The following is a 27,627-nucleotide window of genomic DNA, read 5'->3' on the forward strand; positions in this document are numbered from 1 at the left end:
ATTTTATCTTCTTTCTTTTTTTCCTTCCTTCCCTCCTTCCTTCCTCCCTCCCTCCCTCCTTTCTTTCTTTCCTCCTTCCTTCCTCCCTCCCTCTCTCTCTCTCTCTCTCTCTCTTTCTTTCTTTCTACTTTTTCTCCCTTTTATTATGAGCCGTGTGGATGAAAGGCTCTTGGTGCTGCAGCCAGGAGTCAGTGCTGTGCCTCGGAGGTGGGAGAGCCAACTTCAGGACACTGGTCCACAAGAAACCTCCCAGCTCCACATAATATCAAACAGTGAAAATCTCCCAGAGATCTCCATCTCAACACCAGCACCCAGCTTCACTCAACGACCAGCAAGCTACAGTGCTGAACATCCTATGCCAAACAACTAGTAAGACAGGAACACAACCCCACCCATTAGCAGAGAGGCTGCCTAAAATCATAATAAGTCCACAGACACCCCAAAACACACCACCAGACGTGGACCTGCCCACCAGAAAGACAAAATCCAGCCTCATCCACCAGAACACAGGCACTAGTCCCCTCCACCAGCAAGCCTACACAACACACTGAACCAACCTTAGCCACTGGGGACAGACACCAAAAACAACGGGAACTACGAACCTGCAGCCTGCAAAAAGGAGACCCCAAACACAGTAAGATAAGCAAAATGGGAAGACAGAAAAACACACAGCAGATGAAGGAGCAAGACAAAAACCCACCACCTAACAAATGAAGAGGAAATAGGCAGTCTACCTGAAAAAGGATTCAGAATAATGATAGTAAAGATGATCCAAAATCTTGGAAATAGAATAGACAAAATGCAAGAAACATTTAACAAAGACCTAGAAGAACTAAAGATGAAACAAACAATGATGAACAACACAATAAATGAAATGAATAATACTCTAGATGGGATCAATAGCAGAATAACAGAGGCAGAAGAACGGATAAGTGACCTGGAAGATAACATAGTGGAAATAACTACTGCAGAGCAGAATAAAGAAAAAAGAATGAAAAGAACTGAGGACAGTCTCAGAGATCTCTGGGACAACATTAAATGCACCAACATTCGAATTATAGGGGTACCAGTAGAAGAAGAGAAAAAGAAAGGGACTGAGAAAATATTTGAAGACATTATAGTTGAAAACTTCCCTAATATGGGAAAGGAAATAGTTACTCAAGTCCAGGAAGCACAGAGAGTCCCATACAGGATAAATCCAAGGAGAAACACTCCGAGACACATATTAATCAAACTGTCAAAAATTAAATACAAAGAAAACATATTAAAAGCAGCAAGGGAAAAACAACAAATAACACACAAGGGAATCCCCATAAGGTTAACAGCTGATCTTTCAGGAGAAACTCTGCAAGCCAGAAGGGACTGGCAGGACATATTTAAAGTGATGAAGGAGAAAAACCTGCAACCAAGACTACTCTACCCAGCAAGGATCTCATTCAGATTTGATGGAGAAATTAAAACCTTTACAGACAAGCAAAAGCTGAGAGAGTTGAGCACCACCAAACCAGCTCTACAACAACTGCTAAAGGAACTTTTCTAGGCAAGAAACACAAGAGAAGGAAAAGACCTACAATAACGAACCCAAAACAATTAAGAAAATGGGAATAGGAACATACATATCGATAATTACCTTAAATGTAAATGGACTAAATGCTCCCACCAAAAGACACAGATTGGCTGAATGGATACAAAAACAAGACCCATATATATGCTGTCTACAAGAGACCACTTCAGACCTAGAGACACATAGAGACTGAGAGTGAGGGGATGGAAAAAGATATTTCATGCAAATGGAAACCAAAAGAAAGCTGGAGTAGCAATTCTCATATCAGAAAAAATAGACTTTAAAATAAAGACTATTACAAGAGACAAAGAAGGACACTACATAATGATCAAGGGTTCGATCCAAGAAGAAGACATAACAATTGTAAATATTTATGCACCCAACATAGGAGCACCTCAATACATAAGGCAAATACTAACAGCCATAAAAGGGGAAATCGACAGTAACACATTCATAGTAGGAGACTTTAACACCCCACTTTCACCAATGGACAGATCATCCAAAATGAAAATAAATAAGGAAACACCAGCTTTAAATGATACATTAAAGAAGATGGACTTAATTGATATTTATAGGACATTCCATCCAAAAACAACAGAATACACATTTTCCCCTAGTGCTTATGGAACATTCTCCAGGACAGATCATATCTTGGGTCACAAATCAAGCCTTGGTAAATTTAAGAAAATTGAAATTGTATCAAGTATCTTTTCTGACCACAACGCCATGAGACTAGATATCCATTACAGGAAAAGATCTGTAAAAAATACAAACACATGGAGGCTAAACAACACACTACTTAATAACGAAGTGATCACTGAAGAAATCAAAGAGAAAATCGAAAAATACCTGGAAACAAATGACAATGGAGACACGACGACCCAAAATCTATGGGATGCAGCAAAAGCAGTTCTAAGAGGGAAGTTTATAGCAATACAATCCTACCTTAAGAAACAGGAAACATCTCGAATAAACAACCTAAACTTGCACCTAAAGCAATTAGAGAAAGAAGAACAAAAAAACCCCAAAGTTAGCAGAAGGAAAGAAATCATAAAAATCAGATCAGAAATAAATGAAAAAGAAATGAAGGGAACAATAGCAAAGATCAATAAAACTAAAAGCTGGTCCTTTGAGAAGATAAACAAAATTGATAAACCATTAGCCAGACTCATCAGGAAAAAAAAGGAGAAGACTCAAATCAATAGAATTAGAAATGAAAAAGGAGAAGTAACAACTAACACTGCAGAAATACAAAAGATCATGAGAGATTACTACAAGCAACTCTATGCCAATAAAATGGACAACCTGGAAGAAATGGACAAATTCTTAGAAATGCACAACCTGCCAAGACTGAATCAGGAAGAAATAGAAAATATGAACAGACCAATCACAAGCACTGAAATTGAAACTGTGATTAAAAATCTTCCAAGAAACAAAAGCCGAGGACCGGATAGCTTCACAGGTGAATTCTATCAAACATTTAGAGAAGAGCTAACACCTATCTTTCTCAAACTCTTCCAAAATATAGCAGAGGGAGGAAGACTCCCAAACTCATTCTACGAGGCCACCATCACCCTGATACCAAAACCAGAGAAGAATATCACAAAGAAAGAAAACTACAGGCCAATATCACTGATGAACATAGATGTAAAAATCCTCAACAAAATACTAGCAAACAGAATCCAACAGCACATTAAAAGGATCATACACCATGATCAAGTGGGGTTTATTCCAGGAATGCAAGGATTCTTCAATATACGTAAATCGATCAACGTGATACACCATATTAACAAACTGAAGGAGAAAAACCATATGATCATCTCAATTGATGCAGAGAAAGCTTTTGACAAAATTCAACACCCATTTATGATAAAAACCCTGCAGAAAGTAGGCATAGAGGGAACTTTCCTCAACATAATAAAGGCCATATATGACAAACCCACAGCCAACATCGTCCTCAATGGTGAAAAACTGAAAGCATTTCCACTAAGATCAGGAACAAGACAAGGTTGCCCACTCTCACCACTATTATTCAACATAGTTGTCGAAGTTTTAGCCACAGCAATCAGAGAAGAAAAGGAAATAAAAGGAATCCAAATCGGAAAAGAAGAAGTAAAGCTGTCACTGTTTGCAAATGACATGATACTATACATAGAGAATCCTAAAGATGCTACCAGAAAACTACTAGAGCTAATCAATGAATTTGGTAAAGTAGCAGGATACAAAATTAATGCACAGAAATCTCTGGCATTCCTATACACTAATGATGAAAAATCTCAAAGTGAAATCAAGAAAACACTCCCATTTACCACTGCAACAAAAGGAATAAAATATCTAGGAATAAACCTACCTTAGGAGACAAAAGACCTGTATGCAGAAAATTATAAGACACTGATGAAAGAAATTAAGGATGATACAAATAGATGGAGAGATATACCATGTTCTTGGATTGGAAGAATCAACATTGTGAAAATGACTCTACTACCCAAAGCAATCTACAGAGTCAATGCAATCCCTATCAAAATACCACTGGCATTTTTCACAGAACTAGAACAAAAAATTTCACAATTTGTATGGAAACACAAAAGACCCCAAATAGCCAAAGCAATCTTGAGAAAGAAAAACGGAGCTGGAGGAATCAGGCTCCCTGACTTCAGACTATACTACAAAGCTACAGTAATCAAGACAGTATGGTACTGGCACAAAAACAGAAAGATCAATGGAACAGGATAGAAAGCCCAGAGATAAACCCATGCACATATGGTCACCTTATCTTTGATAAAGGAGGCAGGAATGTACAGTGGAGAAAGAACAGCCTCTTCAATAAGTGGTGCTGGGAAAAACGGACAGGTGCATGTAAAAGTATGATATTAGATCACTCCCTAACACCATACACAAAAGTAAGTTCAAAATGGATTAAAGACCTAAATGTAAGGCCAGAAACTATCAAACTCTTAGAGGAAAACATAGGCAGAACACTATGACATAAATCACAGCAAGATCCTTTTTGACCCACCTCCTAGAGAAATGGAAATAAAAACAAAAATAAACAAATAGGACCTAAGGAAACTTCAAAGCTTTTGCATAGCAAAGGAAACCATAAACAAGACCAAAAGACAACCCTCAGAATGGGAGAAAATATTTGCAAATGAAGCAAGTGACAAATGATTAATCTCCAAAATTTATAAGCAGCTCATGCAGCTTAATAAGAAAAAAACAAACAACCCAATCCAAAATGCTCAACATCACTAATCGTTAGAGAAATGCAAATCAAAAGTACAATGAGATATCATCTCACACCAGTCAGAATGGCCATCATCAAAAAATCTAGAAACAATAAATTCTGGAGAGGGTGTGGAGAAAAGGGAACCCTCTTTCACTGTTGGTGGGAATGTAAATTGATACAGACACTGTGGAGAACAGTATGGAGGTTCCTTAAAAAACTACAAATAGAACTACCATATGACCCAACAATCCCACTACTGGGCATATACCCTGAGAAAACCATAATTCAAAAAGAGTCATGTACCAAAATGTTCATTGCAGCACTATTTACAATAGCCCAGAGATGGAAACAACATAAATGTTCATCATCGGATTAATGGATAAAGAAGATGTGGCACATATATACAATGGAATATTACTCAGCCATAAAAAGAAACGAAATTGAGCTCTTTGTAATGAGGTGGATAGACCTAGAGTCTGTCATACAGAGTGAAGTAAGTCAGAAAGAGAGAGACAAACACCGTATGCTAACACATATATATGGAATTTAAGAAAAAAAAATGTCATGAAGAACCTAGGGGTAAGATGGGAATAAAGACACAGACCTACTAGAGAATGGACTTGCGGATTTCAGGAGGGGGAAGGGTAAGCTGGGAGAAAGTGAGAGAGTGGCATGGACATATATACACTACCAAATGTAAAATAGATAGGTAGTGGGAAGCAGCCGCATAGCACAGGGAGATCAGCTCCGTGCTTTGTGATCGCCTGGAGAGGTGGGACAGGGAGGGTGGGAGGGAGGGAGTTGCAAGAGGGAAGAGATTTGGGAAGAAATGTATATATATAACTGACTCATTTTGTTGTAAAGCAGAAACTAACATACCATTGTAAAGCAATTATGCTCCAATAAAGATGTTAAAAAAAATACAACTGCACATAACCTCAGGAAGTGTAAAAAAAAAAAAAAAACTAGAAAAGCAAACTAGAACAGATGTACTAATACACATAAAATATAGGTAGGCAGGTATGAGTTAAGTGTATTAGAAATTACACTGTAAGAGTCTAAATTGTTCAGTTAAATGACAAGATTAGCAGATTGGAAATAAAATAAAACTCAAATATATGCTATTTAAGCAAGACATTTAAAACAGAATAGTAGAAATTAAAAGGATAGATATTTCTCATGATCCCTGGCAATCACTGATCACTTCTGTATCCCTATAGATCTGACTTTTCTAGAATGCTATAATAATGGAATCACATCTTTTGAAACTGACTTCTTTTACTCAGAATAAAGATTTGAGATATATCCAAAGTCTTGCATATTTCAAAAGTTCATCCCTTTTTCTTATTGAATAGTACTCCATTATATAGATAAACAAACCATAATTTGTTTTCTATTCATTCTTTGAAGGACATTTGAGTTGCTGATAGTTTTTCTCAATTATCAATAGAGCCACTACGAATATTTGTGTTCAGGTTATTGCATAAACATAAGTTTTTATTTCTCTAGAGTAGATACTCAGGAGTGAGACCGCTGGGTCATACACGGAAATGTATGTTTAACATTCTCAGAAACTTCCAAGCCTTTTTGTATTCCCACCAGCAATGTTGTAAGAGTTCCGGTTGCTCTTAATACTAACCAGAACTTTGTTCCTTTGTTTGTTTAAGCTATTCAAATAGTTGTGTAGTGGAATCTAATCACGGTTTCATTTTGCATTTCCCTGATGACCATTAATGTTGAATATCGTTGTCATTCTCATATCTTCTTTGGTGAAGTGGCTGTTCCTGCCTTTTGTTAATTTTTAAACTGGATTGTGCTTTCTTATTTTTGAACTTTAAGTGTACTTTATTTACTCTGGATACCTGTTCTTCATGGATATGTAATATAAAAATATTTTCTCTCATTTTGTGGCTTGCCATTTCATTCTCTTAGCAACCTCTTTCATAGTGATTTTTTTCTGGTGAAGTCCAATTTATCATTTTTGTCTTTTATGAATTATGCTTTTGGTATTATGTCTAAGAACTCATCACCAAACCCAAGGTCACATAGATTTTCTCCCATGTCCCTTCTAAGTTTTATATTTTTATATTTAGATACATGATTCATTTTGAGTTAATTTCTGTATAAGGTGTAAAATTTATAACAAGGTTCATTTCCTTAGCCTATGAATCTCTAGTTGTTTCTGTACAACTTGCTGAAAAGATTAGCCTTTATTCATTGAATTGCTCTTGCACCTTTGTTAAAAATCAATTGGTCATATTTATGTGGATCTATTTCTAGATTCTCTGTTCTATTCCTTTATCTATGTGTCTGTTTCATCAATACCATACTGACTTAATTACTGTAGATTTATAGTAAGTCTTAAAATTGGCAGTGTAATTCCTCCAAATTTATTCTTGTCTTTCAGAATTCTTTAAGCTATTCTAGTTCCTTTGCTTTTCCTTATAAATTTTAGAGTTAGCTGGTTTATATCTGAAAAAAATCTTGCATGGATTTTGATAGGAATTGCATTAAAATGTATAGAACAATGTGGAAAAAATTAGCATCTTTAATAAGTTGAGTCAATCAATGAAAATGGTAGGGCTGGTCATGTATTTAGAACTTCATTTATTTCATTCATCACATTTTTTAGTTTTCAACATATAGATCCTACTCTTGGTTTGTTATATTTATAGCTAAGTATTTCAATTTTTGGAGATTATTGTGTTTTTATGGTATTCTATGGATTTTCTTTTTTTAAAAACAGTTTTTATATTCTAAGTTTGCATAGCTAGTGCATAGAAATAAGATTAGTTTTCCATGTGTTGACCTTGTAACTTAGGACCTTGCTAAACCCATTAGTTCTATAATTGCTTATAGATTCTTGTGGGTTTTCTATTTAGATGATCGTGTTGTCTGTGGATAGGAGCAGTTTTATTTCTTTTTATCTCCCCCCCACCCGCAGTCTACATGCTTTTTATTTCTCTTTTTGTCTTATTACCCTTGTAAAGGCAAGAAATACATTTTATAAAACACTGTATTTGAACTTTCATTTCCAGGACAAAATAGACTGAGTACACTTTTCCTCATTTCTCCTACTAGTACAACTAAAATCTATGGACATTGTTAATATAAAACAAACTTAAGAAAACTCTGAAAGGTAGGGAGAAGGTAAACTAGTTAAGAACCTTGAAACCTGAAGAATGACCTGGCAGTGGATTTCCTGGGATTTTTTTGTCTAATATATCCAAGATTAGATGCTGGAAAAACTGGAAATCTGGAAACACAAAGAGCCACAGACAAACTTCAGGGAAAGCCTGCTCTCCTTAGCCAAAGGGCCAGGAAAAGGGAAAGGCTAACAAGATAGAAAAGTTTTAGACAATTGCCCTACTCTTGGAAATACCATGGATTCTACACCCACCCCCACAGCTAAGGCCAAGTGAGGAACCTAGATTTTTACCCTGTCCCGCTATAATATGGCATCCCTTTCCTTCCTTCAGAGTGATCATAAAAGGCCCAGTGGGGATGTAAGACTTTCATCCCAGCCTGGATGTAAGACACTACCTCTGCTGCCCCCCAACACAAACATGGTGGTGTCAGTTCTGATCATGTCAGGAACAGTAATGAAGTGCCCTCCCCAGCTACGGTGGTGTAAGCAGAAGTTTTATGGGGAGACTGAACTTCCACCTCTGCAACTCTTGCCCCAGCACACTCAAAGAAGGCTAAGTAAGGAACTTGAATATCCACCCCTCCTGTGATTGGGAAGGCTGCCCCACCCCTTTCTCTCAGTATTATAGTATCAGAAGGTGTCTGCTAAAACAAAAGATTGAAATAAGAGCCAGAGTCTCAGAACATAATACCCAAACTGTCTGGAATACAATCTCTTAACAGACTAATGGTTAAACAAACTATGGTACATCCATACCAGGGGATACTATTCAGTAATACAAAGGAACAAACTATTGATACATGCAACAACTTGGATGGATCGCAGGGCATTATGTTGAGGAAAAAGAATGTTAATCTCAAAAGGCCACATATTGTATCATTCCCTTTATGTAACATTATCAAAATACAAAATTAGAGATGGAAAACAGATCAGTGGTTGTCAGGGTTACAGATGGTGGGGGACTAGGGGTGGGTATGCCTATAAAGGAGTAGAACTAGGGAGATCGTTTTTGTGAAGGAATATTCCTCTATCTTGACTATAGTGGTATTTATACAAATAGAGGTAGATATCGATATGGATAGACATGGGATAAAAAGAGCATAGAACTAATCACACGTATTGTATCAATGTCAGTTTCCTGGTTTTCATATGGTACCAAAGTTACATAAGATATGATCACTGAGAGAACTGGGTGAAGGGTACATGGTACCTCTCTACTTTCTTTGCAACTTCCTGTGAATCTATAATCATTGCAAAATAAAAAGTTTTAAAAATCAAGCAAACACTCCAATGTATCTAGGAATGAATGTTAGTGAAAAATAGAAAATATTTTGCAGCTAAAGACAATAAAAACTATTCAAAAGGGTATGATGCAGGCAAAGCAATATATAGAGAAATGTACAGCCTTAAATGCATATGAAAGAAAAAAAGAATGGTTGAAAATTGATGAGCTGAGAATTTGTTTCAGGAAGTTAGAAAAAGATGAGCAAAATAAATCCAAATAAAAGTTGAGAAAAGTTAACATAATAAATGAAATAAAGAAATATATAGTAAAAAATGATCAACTGTGTATGATCACTTGTATAGGGCTTGTTAAAAAACATTGCTGGATCCCACCCCAAAATTTGTTTGAGTAGTTCTGGAGTGCCAAATTATGCTTCTTTTAAACAAATAACACAATTGAGAAAACTCTGGAGAGACTGAGAAAGAAAGAGCAGGAATAATTACAAATCACATCAATAATGAAAAAGGAAACATTAGTACAGATGCTACAGATGCTATAGACATTAAACAGATAATGAGGATATTATTATAAGCAAGTTTTACCAAAATTTTTGAAGGTTTTAAATAAAATGAATAAGTTTTCCCAAACCTGTAATTTACCAAATCTAACTTTAGAAAATTAGAAAACCTGAATAGTTCAAAGTCATTTAAAATTTAATCAGTATTAAATATCTTTCAATAACAATAGATGAAAAAGTATGTATTAGAGAAAGCATGATGACATTTTAAAGGTAGGAGGGTGTCCATTGCAAAATTCTTCTATTTTGCTATGTGTTTGACATTTATTATAATTAAAGTGTTGGGATAAAAACCTTTGAATACACACACACATAAACACACAAGCACACACACACACATACACACACACACTAATGTCCCTTTTTTGAGAAATCAACCAAGCATTAAGGAAAATATATTTCCAGTCTTACTAAAGTTTTCCAAAGGATAGAATCCAAAAGTTCCCCAAATTACTTTTCACTGCACCTGCATATCCTTGATACAAAAATCTCACAAATGTTTAAAATAAGAATTGTTGACCAAATTTACTCATTCCTGAACTGAGATGTACTATCATTGATATATTAGTCAATTGAATCTGAACTGTGTATGTGTGCCTATAGATAGAAAGATGGATAAATAGATAGGCAAATGATAGATATATAAATCTGGTTATCAAGCTTGATTTGACATTAAAAATAAACCAGTGTATTTCACTGCCTTTAATAAACTAAAAATAAAAAGTATAATATAAATATTATCATCGTAAGAGCTGCAAAAAAGCACTTGATCAAATTCAACATCAATTCATAGTTTTAAAAAATCGGTAGAAAACCAAAATTGAAATGTACTCCCTCAATCTAAAAAAAGTACCTACAAAAATCAACCAACCAACCAACCAGAAAGAAAAATGAAAAAAAAAAACCCCAAAACCTTCTATAAACATCATACTTAATTGTTAAACATAAATATTGTTCTTCTTGAGGAGCAAAACCATAATGTCTGTTATAACCATTTCCACTCAACATATTATTGGATGTTAGAGTCAGTACAATCAAGGGAAAAACTGTATAAGTGATTAAAAGAAACAAAAATATCTTTATGTCCAGATGATATAGTTGGTATGTTAAAAATATTAAAGAATCTACAGTAAATCAATTAAAATTAATGAGAGTTTAATAAGGTGGTTGGATACAAAATTTATATGTAAAGTTATATATAAATATTATAATTAAATATATTTATATTTATAAAATATCTATATAGCATTTATTTTCCTACACACCAGAAACAAACAGAAAATTAAATTTTATAGCATTTACAATTATTAAGAGCGACATATCTATCAACTATCTAGGAAAAAATATAACAAATGTGTGCAAAATAATTAGGGATTTATTGTTATACATTAAAGATGACCTAAATAAATGAGGCCTTAACTGTATAGGGCAGTAATTCTCACAGAATTAGCATCAACAGGTAACCTGTTAGAAATGCAAATTCTTGGCCTCATTCCAGAACTACTGAAACAATTTCTGAGAATGGGGTCTAGCAATCTATTTTAACAAGCCCTATAAAGGTGATTCTGATTCATGCTGGAATTTGAGAACTACTGATTTAGAGGTGTGAGGATTCATATGTACCAAGATACATGATCAGGAAAGTTTATGGCAGCATTGTTTGTTATCACAAACTGAAAACCGTACAGATGCCAGTCAGTAGTATTAAATTGTGGTATACTGTAAAATAGTAGGCTATAAAGTAATAAAAATGAATGAATGACATATACATACAACAATATGGATGAATATAACATACATATTATTAAATGAATAAAGGATAACAGAAAATAACATGTTCAGCTTGTTTCTTTTCATATAAAGTTTTAAAAGAGGCAAACCAAGCTATTGAAGATGCACACACAGGTGACAGCATTAAAAAAAAAGTCTAGGACATGAGGTTCTTTTTCTTTTTTTTTTTTTTAAACCCTACATTTGTTTATTTATTTATTTTTGGCTGTGTTGGGTCTTCGTTTCTGTGCAAGGGCTTTCTCTAGTTGTGGCAAGCGGGGGCCACTCTTCATCGCAGTGCGCGGGCCTCTCACTATTTCGGCCTCTCGTTGCGGAGCACAGGCTCCAGACGCGCAGTCTCAGTAGTTGTGGCTCATGGGCCTAGTTGCTCCGCGGCATGTGGGATCCTCCCAGACCAGGGCTCGAACCCGTGTCCCCTGCATTAGCAGGCAGATTCTCAACCACTGCGCCACCAGGGAAGCCCAAGATAGAATCAATATGAAACTTTAGTTCTATAAAGTACTGGTGCCAAAAACTTTCTACTGGCTCATACTGGATATTTGGTTAACTTAATACTATACATTTAAGTGGTTTATACAAGGTGTTTACAAAATAAAAAGATAACTATGAATATGGAATTAAATATTAGGAAAGCAAATGTGAGATTTCTACAAGTATAAAAACTTTACTGTCTATAATTATTTCAAGTAGTGCAACTAACTTCTCCCTATATTTTGGCTGCTAAGGCATACAATTTTATATAAAGAAATAACTGAATTATAAAAAAAAAAACATGATTTGTCTATTTTGCCAGATTTCTTGAATGTAAAACTAAATCCACTACAGCCCATTCTATAATTCACTGCTGTATCTCGAGGCTGATAGTGATTATAATTAGCATTTACTGGTCACTTAAAGTTCCAATCCAGACAAAGTTAAGTGCTTAAGAGATATTTGAAAACCATCTTACAGATGAAAAGACTGAGGCAACCACACATTAAGAAAAACTGTCCAAGAGCACACAGATATTAATGGCCTAGGGCAGAGCTGAGGCCTGTGCTGTGAGTCACTGGACTACATTTCATCCATGTTCTGAGTTAATCAGTGGGGTGCTGATAAATGTTTAGCAACAGGAACCTCTGGGATGGAGAGGGACAAAAAACCCTGCATTGTAGCTTGAGTTAATTTCCGTGCTGAAACTATCCCCACCATGGTTGATTTTAAGGTACCAACTGAGGTCAGTAAAAGAAGTATTGGGAAGAGACATATAATGGCATGCCCCATTGTATAGTGTTTCCACCATGCAGGTATAATAGACATAAATCACCTCAAGCTGATACTGATAATAGTACAATGTAGCAAAATAAATAGGAAATTATGAGTTTTGAGTTATTACCTTTGTTTTTAATATATTATTTAATTATAAATTTCAGTTTACTTTTTAATAATGGCCGTATTTAACACCAGCTCCCAAAATTTCTGAGAATGTAACAGTAATCTCTGTAAGCTGGTATGAGTGAGCTCTAGTATACTACAGGAGTTAATCATGAGTGGTTTTGCTCTACCTGTAGTTGTGGGGTGCAAAAAACACTCTTAAATTGGCTTTGCTTATCAAAATCCTTGCACATCCTATTTTTTTTGGAGGGGGGCTAGGGTTGATGTTTAGGTTTTTTTTAAAAAAATTGCTTGGTTTTAGGCATGATGGGTTACCTGGCTAATTCTCTAAATACAAGAACCATAGCCCATTATAGTACGCTGCACAGTACAGTGAATTAATGATATTGAAGTGTTATGTATCACCATACATACACATGCACAAACATATACATGAAACAGGTGTCCCTATCTTTCTACGTGTGTGTTCATATTTAGACATAGAAAACAATACAATTTGGGGAATAAGTTAAAATTAAAATGTAATAGTTCTATCAAGAGTATTAGTAGAAAATACTTGAAGCCTTTGTATTAATGATACTGTATGTATTAGTATTAGTTAAAGAGTAAAATCTGATTCACTCAATGTTAAATTTGACTCCTTACCCGTGGAAAGTTTAGCAGTGACAATAGACAAAAGATGGTCTCTGGATGAAGACTCTGCTAAGAACGCTTGAGACGCAGAATTCAAGACAAGGTCATTGATTGTGATGCATAAACATCCTTTTCTATTATGTATGGTTTCTGCATTTTTGCCTTGAGATGTTTTTCATTTACACTAGCACTTATCACTCATCCATCTGTACTTTCTGTAGAATATCTTATTCTACCATTGAACAGTCTAAGATAAATGACTGCTTTACTAGAAGGTAAGTAATACCCTTGAATTTTTCTTATATTGAAGAAATTTTTTTTTTGGTCCAAAACTATTAAAGGTATGTGACACTGTAATGTAAGGAAAGAGCCTTAGCTATAGATCCAAATTTCTACTGCTACTATTAACTTCTTGCTAAATTTGATCATATATATATTTTTTCCAGGTTATCATGCAAGACTGATAAAGTACCTAATGCAATTGCCATGCTTAACAGTTGAAACGTTGAAGATCATTTAAATTCCCTTTTTGGGTTTGCGTGTTTCATTGTAAAGGATAGTAAATTCTTTGCCCTTATATCTGATTCTGATGTATTCTCCCATTGTAGAAGAGTAAATAAATCTACACATCAAACGGTTGTCATAATTTCATTATCCAATCTACAAGTCTGCTTCTGCAAGGAAAGAACTAGCAAGGAAATTGATTTGGGTTAAGTCAGATGAAATGCATGACTCTGAAATAGTATATTCTCCATCACCAGAGGTATTCAAGTATAATTTGGATGACTGTGTGTTAATTCTATAATAGAATTATTTAGATAGGATTAATAGAGGGGATTTAAGCAACTGACAAGGGATGAGAGAGCCAAGTGCTCTAAGTTATCTTTAATATCTCTTAACTGTTCAGTCACTGGAACTGCCTCCTTTTCTCCTGGTTTACATACAATAAAAGAGCATAATCATTCAGTAACCCTCTCTCATAACAAAGCAGTGCCATTCTCCCCTCCCCCCCCCACTGGTCTATGTGTTTTCCAATAATACATTTTTTTACAACTGCCTTAATTATATTAAATCAGGGTCTGAAAGAAAAGAGCTTGATGAAGTCGAAAACACCTAGGACCAGCAGTTGGAATGCCTGAGTTGTCTCAACTACAGCTAGAAACTGTGATGCTGAGAAAGCTATCAGGCTTCAGGGTCCTCGACACCAAGAGAGGACTGGTCTTGTGAAATCTAAGTTTGCTAGGAGCTCTAAAGGTATATGATGATAATACCTGCTATCTCAATTATCTCCAAGATATACAACAGGTTATATTTTCTCAACACTATTTTCACCTCTTCCTAATGAGACTCATATAAAGAAAAGTGTTCCCCGGCTTCCCTGCAGGTGCAGTGGATACGAATCCACCTGCCAATGCAGGGGACACGGGTTCAAGCCCTGGTCCGGGAAGATCCCACATGCTGCAGAGCAACTAAGCCCGTGTGCCACAACTACTGAGCCCACGTGCCACAACTACTGAAGCCCGCGTGCCTAGAGCCTGTGCTCTGCAACAAGAGAAGCCACTGCAATGAGAAGCCCATGCACCGCAACGAAGAGTAGCCCCCGCTTGCCGCAACTAGAGAAAGCCCGCACACAGCAACGAAGACACAACGCAGCCAAAAATAAATAAATAAAATAAAATAATTTTTTTAAAAGAAAAGTGTTCCCAATGTGAACCTCATTTGCTAAATTTTGGGTTGAAGTTAAATATCCTTGTTCGTTGATTTGTTACACTAGCTGATTTGAGTACTAGAATCACACTCCTAGAAAAGATGGCCAAGATAAGCTTAAAGCCAAGTGTGTCCTGCTAATGTGTTTTCCAAAGTATTAGAAATGTAGTTGCAAGGGTAACGTTTTGTGGATTGTGCTATCCATCCTCTCTATTTTGCTGATGTCACACTAAGGTGTTAATTAAAGATGATATGTGCAAATCATTTAAAGCCCTAAAGAGAAAAAAGAAAAGGTTACAAAATATAAGGTCATGCCCAGGCAAATAAGGAAGCAATAAATGGAATTATAAATGGCTGGCAAACCAAGCCCATAAGAAATGGTATGGGCATTAAATTTCAGAGACTCTTTTTCAGGTAGGCTGCCTGTACCTCGGCCTTAGTACAGAACATGTCATGAGCTGAGCAATGTCTTTTGGAAACACAAGCATCAGATTCTATGTGAGTTTCCTGCTATATCGTTTGGTGTTGATAACATTTATTAGCCTAGAAGTATCATTTTCAGGAATGTTCTATTACTGAAAAAAAATGAGACCTTGCTATTTATAGACTGTTTTTCAATAATCAAGCATATTATGTACAGGATATGTAGTAAACACAAGTGCATACTTCTTTTACAAGATATGTACTCATATTTGACACTGTAATTTTCTGAGCTATATTACTGATATCAAAACTCAGTACAAATATATGTTTAAAGAAATAATATAAGAATATAAATTCACACTGCTTCAAAGCATAACCTTGTCTACCTTTCCATTCTAAGAATCTCAAGATATCAGATACCTGATATCTACAGATGAAAAAGAGACACGGCTGAAAAATATCAGGTATGCTATTTTCAGAGGGCCAGAGGAAAATCAGAATATAGGTGATCATTCAACCACTGCTGAGTTTTACATTGTTACCAGTAACTTAATATAGTATTTGCCAGAGTAAACCAGATGATCCTGTCAACGTCATGATTTTAGTTAGGTGACTTTCTTGCTAAACTTCTCATCTCTGCCCAAAGCGCACTGTGACACCTGGAGGGGTTCAGAGCATTAGAGGAGCATAGAGATTGGTATTGCCTGTTAACATGGTGGTGTGCTCGTGGTGATCTGGGAATCTTGAAAGGAGAAGAAATTTGCCTTCACTGCCGCTTAACAAGCAAGTCAGAACTTCAAACCAGGTATCACCTAAGGGAACCAGAGCAGAACTTAATTTAATAGTGCAGTGTTGAAGGCTGTATGTTTTGGTGGCGGTTTAAGTGTTTCTTCTTCTGCCTGGAACATGCTGCCTCTCATTCCTCACAGGTCATCCTTCTGGTCCCAGCCTTTATGTTACTTTTGATAACTCCTCTGACTCTCTAGTCTAGCTTCTTCAATAGGCTCTCAGAGCACTCAGTTCTTCCCTGCCATATTGCTGATAACACTCTGTGTTACCGTATGTCTGTTTTTTCATTTCCTGACTAAACTCAAATTTCCAAGAGGGTATGGGTCAGTCCATGCATCTCCTATGCATCTCCTTATGCTTGGTAAAATGCCTGGTTTATTACAGGCATGGTACAAATATTTGTCACTACCTCCTCCCAACCCTCCAGCCTCAAATGAATAGCTGAAAATACATGTTTGCTAGCATATGTGGGGTATCAGATGGTTTCCTATAAATAGTAGGGCTGATACTCTGGAAAAGAAAGAGGATTACAGGCATACCTTGTTCTACTGCACTTCACTTTACTGTGCTTTGCAGATATTGCGGTTTTACAAATTGAAGGTTTGTGACAACCCTGGGTCAAGCAAGTATATTGGTGCCATTTTTCCAACAGAATTTGCTCACTTCATTTCCCTGTGTCACATTTTGGTAATTCTCACAGTATTTCAAACTTTTCCATTATTATTATATTTGTTATGATGACCTGTGATCTGTAATTTTTGATGTTACTATTGTAATTGTTTTGGGGTGCCACAAACCATGCCCATATGAGATGGCAAACTTAACTGATAAATGTTGTGTGTGTTCTGACTGTTCACCAACTGGTTGTTCCCATCTCTCTCCCTGTCTTGACCCTCCCTGTTCCCTGAGACACAACCGTATTGAAATTAGCCCAGGTAATAACCTTACAATGGCCTCTAAGTGTTCAACTGAAAGGAAGAGTTGCACATCTCTCACTTTAAAACAAAAGCTAGAAATAATTAAGCTTAGTGAAGAAGGCATGTCGAAAGCTGAGACAGGTCGAAAGCTAGGCCTCTTGCACCAAACAGCCAAGTTGTGAATAAATGCAAAGGAAAAATTCTTGAAGGAAATGAAAATTGCTACTCCATTAAACACATGAATGATAAGAAAGAGAAACAGACTTATTGATGATATGGAGAAAGTTTTAGTGGTCTTGGTAGAAGATCACATTTATAAATGGTGAGACACTCAAACATGTACATATCTTGATCAGGGACCATTTGTGGGGAGGAGGGTGAGAAGGAGTAGGCTAGTCTCCTGACTGCTGCTAAGAGTTATATCTAGCTGGTTCAGGTAACTCCCTTACAAGATAGCTTAAATGTTTACTATGACTCAAGGGTTTAGAAAGACAAAAAAGGACTAGATAAGATGAATTAAGTTCACAGTATAGGATAAAATATGTACAGTATAATAAGATTTTAAGTTAAGTATAAATATGTTTACAGCAGCAAAGTTGAATACTATGATTTGATTGTGGTGTTAACTTCATTTCTGTTTTACTGGAATTTTGGAAAATTTTGGGTTATAAAGAGAATCGTTGAGGATCACTGGAGAAGGCAATGATTAATTCAAAGTAATGTCTCTAATTTTTTTTTTAATTTGTGAAATAGCATGAAAATGTTAAAAATAGTTTTACTTATATAATTGTTTTATTACTTTTAGGGTATGTTGCTGTGGTTGGCTTTTGGTTAGGATCTGGAATGGTGAGGTTTTTTTTTGTTTGTTTTTTGGGTTTTTTTGCGATACACGGGCCTCTCACTGCTGTGGCCTCTCTGGTTGTGGAGCACAGGCTCCAGACTCGCAGGCTCAGCGGCCATGGCTCACGGGCCCAGCCGCTCCGCGGCATGTGGGATCTTCCCGGACCGGGGCATGAACCCGTGTCCCCTGCATCAGCAGGCGGACTCTCAACCACTGCGCCACCAGGGAAGCCCGTGGAATGGTGAGTTTTTTACTTTATTATTGACATTCAATTTTATAAACTACTTTGAACCTGAGAGGACCCTCAGGAATTAGCTTCCATCATATTTTAGAAATGAAATATGCTGAGATTCGTGTTGGACTATAATGTAAAATCTATACGAAATGATTTTTCAAATTATTTAAAATACTTTCAAAGACAAATTCTTTAAAATTACTTAAAAAAGGATTTTTTTCTTTTTCCTCAGAAAATTTCTGCCCACCAGAGTAACCAGATGTGATCATTCAGTATCCACTGAGGTTATAATGGGCCTTGGCTGACAGTACTCTTTAAATTTTCTTGCAGAAATTTGAGTCTTTCATCTGGCTATTATACACAGCTAAAAAGATATCTGATTTTGTTAATGTTGTTTTTTGTTTGTTTTGCTTTTAACCCCACCAGGTGTATGAGGTGGATCAGATGCTTCAGGGTATTTCAGTCACTTCCATAGTTTTAGTGGGATTAAGGAACTCTGAAGGGCCTGATTTAAGCCTCAGGTACATGAAAAGGCAATGATGGAGAGTGAGAATCAAGAAAAGTGGGATCAGCCCTGGTTCTGCCACTTCCTACTTGAATGACTTTGGACAAGTCACTTAACCTTTCTGAGCTTCATTTTCTCCCTTTGCAAAATGGGTATAAATTGGCTACTGAATATGCATCAATCAAATGTCATATGTATTAAAGTGCTTTGCATGTTTCAAGTAGGATACACATTTAAGGCTGATTACTGTCATTATTACAATGAAAGCATAGAAAACTGGCATAAGAACAGAAGAAGAGAAAAACATCAATGAAGTGGGAATCAAAGAGCGTGGGAAACATAATAAACATACATTTGAAGAAATGATAGAATGAAAATTTCAAAATATTCAACATGAGTGTCGGCTTATCTCTTGACCTGTCTCAGAACCATAGTTGCCTGGACCAATGGAATTCACCAGAGTAAAATGTGGGGAACAGTGTCTGGGAGATTTGCAGGTTCCTACGGTAACTAGCTGGAGCTCTGAGTCATGGCAGCCCCAATAATATGGTTTAAGAACAGGAAAAACAAAACAAAGAAGATGTGCCACTGTTGAATATACCAAAATTCCCTCCCTTGACACAGTTGAAAGTGTAAAGATTTTTGAGTCAGATCTGGATGAATAATCTTGAACAAATTATACAACCTTACTGAGTATAAATTTCCTCAATTTTAAAATGACTCTAATATCCACACCTTAAAGAACTGATGGAGGATTAAATGATAAATGTAGGTCCTAGCATATATAAGCATAATAAATATTCTCATATTTGTGTTTCTTCTCTGTCAGAAAGACCCATTGCTATTCTCATGACCTCTCTCTGCTTGTGCACTTATCTCATCATCCTTCTTCTGTTTCTCTCTCAAAAGAGAATCCTGCATATCTCACTCCTGTCCCTCTCTTCCTGGTGAGTCTTCCATTAATAGATTTTTCATGTAGTTCAACTTCCTTAAAACTTAAGTTCCCTATTTATAAGTCAAATGGAGACAGATATTCAACCTCAGAGAGCCAGTGAAGCTTCCAACCTAATATTTGCAAAATGCCATTTCCCCGGAAATTTAAAAACTCCATTTTAAAGACTCATAAGGAAATCATTAAGGCACCCATGCCCTCTCAGACACAAAATTCAAGTTTTCATTTGCTATTAAATGGTTGTCTTAGTTGTGTGCCTCTTTTTTCAAAGTACTGTCAGACTACAAATGGTTATTTTAGTGGAAGCATTTTCCCAAAGAAAGAATGTCCAACTTCTTCCCCAGTAAAATGTTTCACTCTTTTCCAGACAAGTTTTGCAAAGTGAAAAATCAATTGTGTTAACATTTATATTTAGTCTTCATCTATCAAGACCTTTAATCCTTTAGTCCTGTGTGCTGAAGACAGAGTTATTGAATAATAATAACCTGTAAACATATACATAATGCTGGAAGACTATGACATAGACAAAGAAATGATGATCTGTATGTATTAGAGAGATATTTCAGGGTGGAGGGATCAATTTCTTAATATAGCACTCTAGAACTTGTGATTTACAATGGGATGATGGATCATTGATTTATCTAATGTGACTTTCATCACCAGAGAATGGCCAGCACTATTGCTGCAGGGGAAAGAAAGCCATGTACCTGAATCTTCCTACTGTGCCCTGAGCCCACTAATTGTTAAACTGTATTTTTTATGATGCTTTATGAAACAGGATCACTGCTTTCAACCAACTATCCTTATGCTTCTTGTTTATGTATTTCTTCATTCCCTTGATCACCAACATATTTGTTTGTTCAATAATTACTCATTGAGGTCTCTGTGTGGTAAGTGCTCTGAAAGATAGTGTTATCCCTAGACACAGGAAGAAGGGGCCCCTTTGCTAGTACACCAAGGGGCAAGGAATTTGAGGGCCCAAAGAAATGTGCCTCCCCCTTCCAGACCATAAAATCTGGGTACCCAGAAGGCTTAATTCCTTGTCCAAACAATTCTGAGCCCATTCCAGAACCATGTAATCAACTCTGTCCTTCTTAGGGCTGACAGGGAAGCAATGTGCATTATCTTTATGCCTGAAGGTGGCCAAGTCATGGCTTTTTGGGAGGGGTAGTTACTGTGAAAAATCTTGGATGTGCATTTTGGAATCTCTGCAGTCCCCCCATATGCAGACAAGGTCTAAAGATAAGGGTAACAGACTGCAGGCCAGAAGCCTCCATCTGTATCCTTTTCCCAACTCCTGCCAACAGTAGGAATAGGCCTGGTAAGAGCTGCTGCTAGTACAAAGCTGGATGGAATACATTTTTCTATGTTAATAGGTTATAACATGTGAGAAATCTTACTCTTCACATCTTGATGTTGTTGGAAGACTGTTACATAAGGCAGCCAAAAATGGCCTCTGTATTGGCCCTATGTTGTTTATTTCTTCAAAGCAGGGTGAGAGCAATGAGCTCAAAAGCCTGCCGAAGCCAAACTCAACTTTTTACACATTCAATTGTTTTAAATACAGCCTCAAAAAGCAGATTTACAGCCATTTGTAACCTGCTGCATACCTACCCCAGGAAACTGAACTTAATAGCTGATAGCCACAGATAAAACCATGGGTCTACTAAAAAAACAAAACCAAAACAAACAAAAAAACAAGACACAACTGCCCTTTCTGACCCAGAGATTCCCCACAGTGCAGCTGAGTGACACCACCTAGACAGGTAGCTCTCCTCTCCAATCCCCCTCTCCCATAGGAGTTTCCTTGTTCTCCTCCCCTTCTGTATAGTGGACCCAAGGCCATAGCCTTGGAGGATCTCCTGCTCTGAGGGACTTCCCCTGCCTTCAAACCTGTCAGTGTTACTCAAATAAAGCTTGTACATGCCACTGTCACCTCATGGTAAGATTGTTTCCTTGATCAATTCCCAAATTCTCCAACTCATACCTTACAAGGAAAAAATATTGTTTCTTTTTAGGAATAGAATGATGGTTGGCAAAACTGTCTAATTTTACCTGGAAAAATTTTAGAGAACAGATCTAATTCTACAGAGGATGTTTGTAATGCAAACATTTTGGGTTAATATTTTGGGTTAATATTAATTAATTATAGGATCCACATTTTGGGTTAATATTAATTAATTATAGGATCCACATTTTAGACCACATTTTGGGTTAATATTAATTATAGGATCCACATTTTAGACCACATTTTGTACAAACAGAGTAATATTCAGCCTGTTTAATACCCGTGTTTACAAAAGTATAGACAGATGACTGGAGAGTGAGTAGGCAAAATGAAAACTTACATATGAAATATGATTAGATTTATTTTAAAAAGCAAACATAAAAAACCTTCTCTAAAGCAAATTTTCAGCTATTCTAAAGCAGAAGTATTACACTCCCCTTGACTTACTGTATCCCTACATGAAAATTTGCTTTAGACTCACCATACTGAAGACCAGAGAAAGCTGTTTACAATATTTCAGAGTGAGGTAGCACTGTTCTATTACCTGGAAAGAGTCATATATAGTTCATTCATACATCTCTTCAATGTTTTACCTTGTTAATAAGTATTGATGGAACTCCCATGAGTGCCAAGAACTGGATGGGAATTGAGAATATAAGGAAATGGGAGACCATTATTGTTCTTGAGGGTTTGGCAGTCTTTTTATTTTCCCTCCTTGCTATAGGAGATGTTAGTTAAATTTACTTTATTAGAAGGACTTTCCCTTCCATTCTATATTGGAAGGAAAAAGCTAACAGTGGGTTTGTAACATACTCTCTCCTTCTCTGGACACCTGAGGTCTTGTTGATCTCCACTAGACATCATTGTAAAATGTCATTGGCATTTTCTCATGAGAGTTCATATGTAGCAATGTTTTATCAGAGTATACCTGGTCTGATTAGGATGTTATTGTAAATTACCAGTAATTTTTAGATTTATTAAATGCAGTTGGCTGGAGAGTTGATGTTAGTAATATAAATGCTCCATCTACATAACAAATAGAATATAAAAATTAAGAAACTTCAAACCTAAAGGGTTTCCTCTGAGATAACATTTAAGTCATACTTTGTAAGCATTCTCTGTTACTCCAAAACCAAAGTACATTCCAGCAGGAAAAAGTCCTAGGCATGAGCCTCATATTTTATTTAATCAGTTTCCCGCCCCCTCTTTGGGTGTGTATAAGTTCTTTACATATTTGGGATAGTTATCGTTTTTCAGTTACAACTGTTTCAATTATCCACTCCCAATCTGTACTCTAGTATTACTTTCTTTAACATATTTTTGATTAACAGCAGTTCTTTGTTTTAATATAATCAAATTAGTCAAATTAATCTATTTTTTCAGTTATGATTAGCATTTTTCTTTGTGACCCTATGATTCTACATTTTCTTCTAAGAGTTTTAAAGTTTTATTTTCTCCACCTCTAACTTTTTATTTTTGAAATATTCATATCTATTAAAAAGTCAAGAGAATAGTACAAGGACCATATCTCCTTAGATGTATATGTTTGTGTTTCTATGTAAGTACATATGTGAATACACACACACATATATATATTTATATATATATTTATGCAGATATATCTATTTATTTATTTGTTTATTTATTCATATCTCTCTATCTAAGGAGAGCTATTCCTCCTTCCTCTTCCCCTTCTGACTGTGTAGTATTACTATAAACTCAAAGAATTTTTAAAAATTCAATATTGTAAAATCTATTAAAACCAGTATTCCTTTTGTCCCAAATTTGGCCAGTGGGAGCTTTTCAGGTTGGTTAGTTTGTTCTTTTGATGTGTCCTAATTAATTTTGGTTTTGTTCTGTTTTTTTCTCAATAAAAAAAACAAGGTGTTTCAGGATCACTTTGTACTTCCCCTGCCTGAGATTTGGAACAAGCAATTTCTCTAACAAGCTCTATTTTCCTTTACTAAGGAGTGGTATTTAGACACATACAATAGGCATCAGAAGTACTCATTGCACTCATGTATAATTGCTTCTAAGCCCTTTTGGTGAGAAGAGCAGCAAGCAGGAAAATATTTCTTAATAAAATATTTGTGGTGGGTAGACTTTGAGATGACCTGTAGCAATCTCTGCCTACTGACATTCACAACTTTGTTTAATCCCTTCCTCTGGAGTAGGAGCCAGATTTAGTGACTGATTTCTAGTAAACAGAATGTGGCAAAAGTGATACAATGTTGCTTCTAGAGTAGATTATAAAAAGACTGTGGCTTCTGTTTTGAGTGACTTTTCTTGCTCTCTTGCTTGCTCACACAGAGGTAAACCAATTGGCATGATATGAGTCACATCATAGACAGGCTCACATGACAAGGAGGAAAGAGAGCCTTCAGGCAATAGCCAGTGAGTAACTGAGGCCTTCAGGAAAACAGCCTGTGAAGAACCATGTGTGTGAGATTGGAAACAGATTGTTTCCTGTCAAACCTTCAGATGAAATTGCAGCTCCGATCTGCTGCAAACTCCTGACAGACCTTAAACCAGAGGTTTCAAGCTGTACCTGTGTAACACAGATACTGTGAGAAAATAGGATAATTATTTTACAGAGCAATGCAATAAGGAATTTAGAAATGTTTAGGTACCCATCAGATAATCATGGCCTCTAAAGTGAAATCTTTCCATACATTCTAAAAAAAAAAACCCCAAAACAAAAAACAAATCAACAAAATGACTAAATAAAACTATTTGTAACCTATGCCTAAAACATAATTGGAAACAAAGAATACTATGAACACCAAATTTCACCTAAATAGCAAAATGAACATTAATTCCAGTAAACTCAGAATGGCACTGAGAATAGAATGTGATGGTTCAGAAAGGGGTCAGGGAATGATGGGGTAAGGTTACAAACATTCCAAGAAAGAGGAAGTATGACTCTATTAACAAAATATTCACATGAAAACACTGGCTACTGGTGAACCAGAATGAAAGGGGTTGACAGTGCAAGGGAACAGAGATGGGAGTGCTGGGATGGTACCAGTTCTGAGAGACAAGTGTTTGTCACAGAAAGTGGAGATGCTTCTTGGACACTTACTGGGAAAAAGGGCTGGAAGGGAGAAAAAGGTAGAAATTAAGGATATGGCAGAACTAAAAGACTGTCAAAAATCAGAAGATATTGTAATCTTTAATCCATGAGAAACAGCTTGTTGATTAAAGAAATTGCATTGACAATACAAAGAAAGGTAGTGCAGAACACATACCCACATGAAAAGAAACTATAGGAGATACAAGGAGCAATTAAAAGGAATACACTAGAAAGAGGAGATTCTAACACACCAAGACAGATCCAAATGAGTCCATAGGATAAAAAATAAGTGAGTATATAGAAAAAACATTAAAGCATATTAAAAAATATAGGGTGGAGACTGGTTCAAGATGGCGGAGTAGAAGGACGTGCGCTCACTGCCTCTTGTGAGAGTACTGGAATCACAACTAACTGCTGAACAATCATCGACAGGAAGACACTGGAACTCACCAAAAAAGATACCCCACATCCAAAGACAAAGGAGAAGCCAAAATGACATAGTAGGAGGAGCGAAATCACAATAAAATCAAATCCCATAATTGCTGGGTGGGTGAATCACAAACTGGAGAACAATTATACCACAGAAGTCCACCCACTGGAGTGAAGGTTCTGAGCCCCATGTCAGGCTTCCCAACCTGGGGGTCCAGCAATGGGGGAAGGAATTCCTAGAGAATCAAACTTTGAAGCCTATGGGATTTGATTGTAGGATTTGACAGGACTGTGGGAAACAGAGACTCTACTCTTGGAGGGCACACACAAAGTAGTGTGCGCATTGGGACCCAGGGGAAGGAGCAGTGACCCCATAGGAGACTGAACCACACCTACCTGCTAGTGTTGGAGAGTCTTCTGTAGAGGTGGGGTGGGGGTGTGGGGGTGTGTGGCTCACCATGGGGACAAGGACATTGGCAGCAGAAGTTCTGGGAAGTACTCCTTGGCATGAGCCCTCCCAGAGTCTGCCATTAGCCCCACCAAAGAGCCTATAGCCTCCAGTGCTGGGTCACCTCAAGCCAAACAACCAACAGGGAGGGAACCCAGCCCCACCCATCAGCAGACAAGAGGATTAAAGTTTTACTGAGCTCTGCTCAACAGAGCAACACTCAGCTCTACCCACCACAAGTCCCGCCCATCAGGAAGCTTGCACATCTCAGATAGCCTCATCCACCAGAAGGCAGACAGCAGAAGAAAGAAGAACTACAATTCTGAAGCCTGTGGAAGGAAAACCACATTCACAGAAAGACAGACAAAGTGAAAAGGCAGAGGACTTTGTACCAGATTAAAGATCAAGATAAAACCCCAGAAAAACAACTAAATGAAGTGGAGATAGGCAACCTGCCAGAAAAAGAATTCAGAATAATGATAGTGAAGATGATCCAGGACCTCAGAAAAAGAATGGAGGCAAAAATTGAGAAGATGCAAGAAATGTTTAACAAACACCTAGAAGAATTAAAGAACAAAAAACAGAGATGAACAATACAATAACTGAAATGAAAAATACACTAAAGGAATCAATAGCAGAATAACGGAGGCAGAAGAATGGATAAGTGACCTGGAAGACAGAATGGTAGAGTTCACTGACACAGAACATAATAAAGAAAAAAGAATGAAAAGAAATGAAGACAGCCTAAGAGACCTCTGGGACAACATTAAACACACCAACATTCACATTATAGGGGTCCCAGAAGGAGAAGAGAGAGAGAAAGGACCTAAGAAAATATTTGAAATTATAGTAGAAAACTTCCCTAACATGGGAAAGGAAATAGCCACCCAAGTCCAGGAAGCGCAGAGACCCCTAGACAGAATAAACCCAAGGAGAAACATGCCGAGACACAAAGGATTCAAACTGACAAAAATTAAAGACAAAGAAAAATTATTGAAAGCAATGAGGGAAAAACGACAAATAACATACAAGGAAACTCCCATAAGGTTAATAGCTGATTTCTCAGCAGAAACTCTACAAGCCAGAAGGGAGTGGCAAGATATAGTTAAAGTGAGGAAAGGGAAGAACATACAACCAGGGATACTCTACCCAGCAAGGATCTCATGCAGATTCCATGGAGATATCAAAAGCTTTACAGATAAGCAAAAGCTAAGAAAATTCAGCACCACCAAACCAGCTCTACAACAAATGCTAAAGGAACTTCTCTAAGTGGGAAACACAAGAGAAGAAAAGGACCTACGAAAAGAAACCTATAACAATTAAGAAAATGGTAACAGGAACATACATATCGATAATTACCTTAAACGTGAATGGATTAAATGCTCCAACCAAAAGACACAGGCTCGCTGAATGGATAAAAAAACAAGACCCATCTATATGCTGTCTACAAGAAACCCACTTCAGACCTAGGGACACATACAGACTGAAAGTGAGGGGATGGAAAAAGATATTCCATGCAAATGGAAATCAAAAGAAAACTGGAGTAGTAATACTCATATCAGATAAAATAGACTTTAAAATAAAGAATGCTACAAGAGACAAGGAAGGACATTACATAGTGATTAAGAGATCAATCCAAGAGGAGGATATAACAATTATACATATATATGCACCCAACATAGGAGCACCTCAATACATAAGGCAACTGCTAACAGCTATAAAAGAGGAAATTGACAGTAACACAGTAATAGTAAGGGACTTG

General features: G+C 36.6%; 1 long non-coding RNA gene across 1 annotated transcript in view; it reads right to left on the minus strand.

Annotated features, from left to right (window-relative positions):
- LOC125964604 (uncharacterized) overlaps nucleotides 1-25,911 on the minus strand; it is a 138,960-nt gene extending 113,049 nt beyond the window's left edge. Inside the window, exon 1 of the long non-coding RNA XR_007477761.1 lies at nucleotides 25,814-25,911. This is a non-coding gene — a long non-coding RNA (uncharacterized LOC125964604). The remainder of the gene's footprint in view (nucleotides 1-25,813) is intronic.
- Nucleotides 25,912-27,627: the final 1,716 nt, after the last annotated feature.

Source organism: Orcinus orca, chromosome 6 (genome assembly GCF_937001465.1).
Source record: "Orcinus orca chromosome 6, mOrcOrc1.1, whole genome shotgun sequence".
In the NCBI taxonomy this organism is placed as follows: domain Eukaryota; kingdom Metazoa; phylum Chordata; class Mammalia; order Artiodactyla; family Delphinidae; genus Orcinus; species Orcinus orca.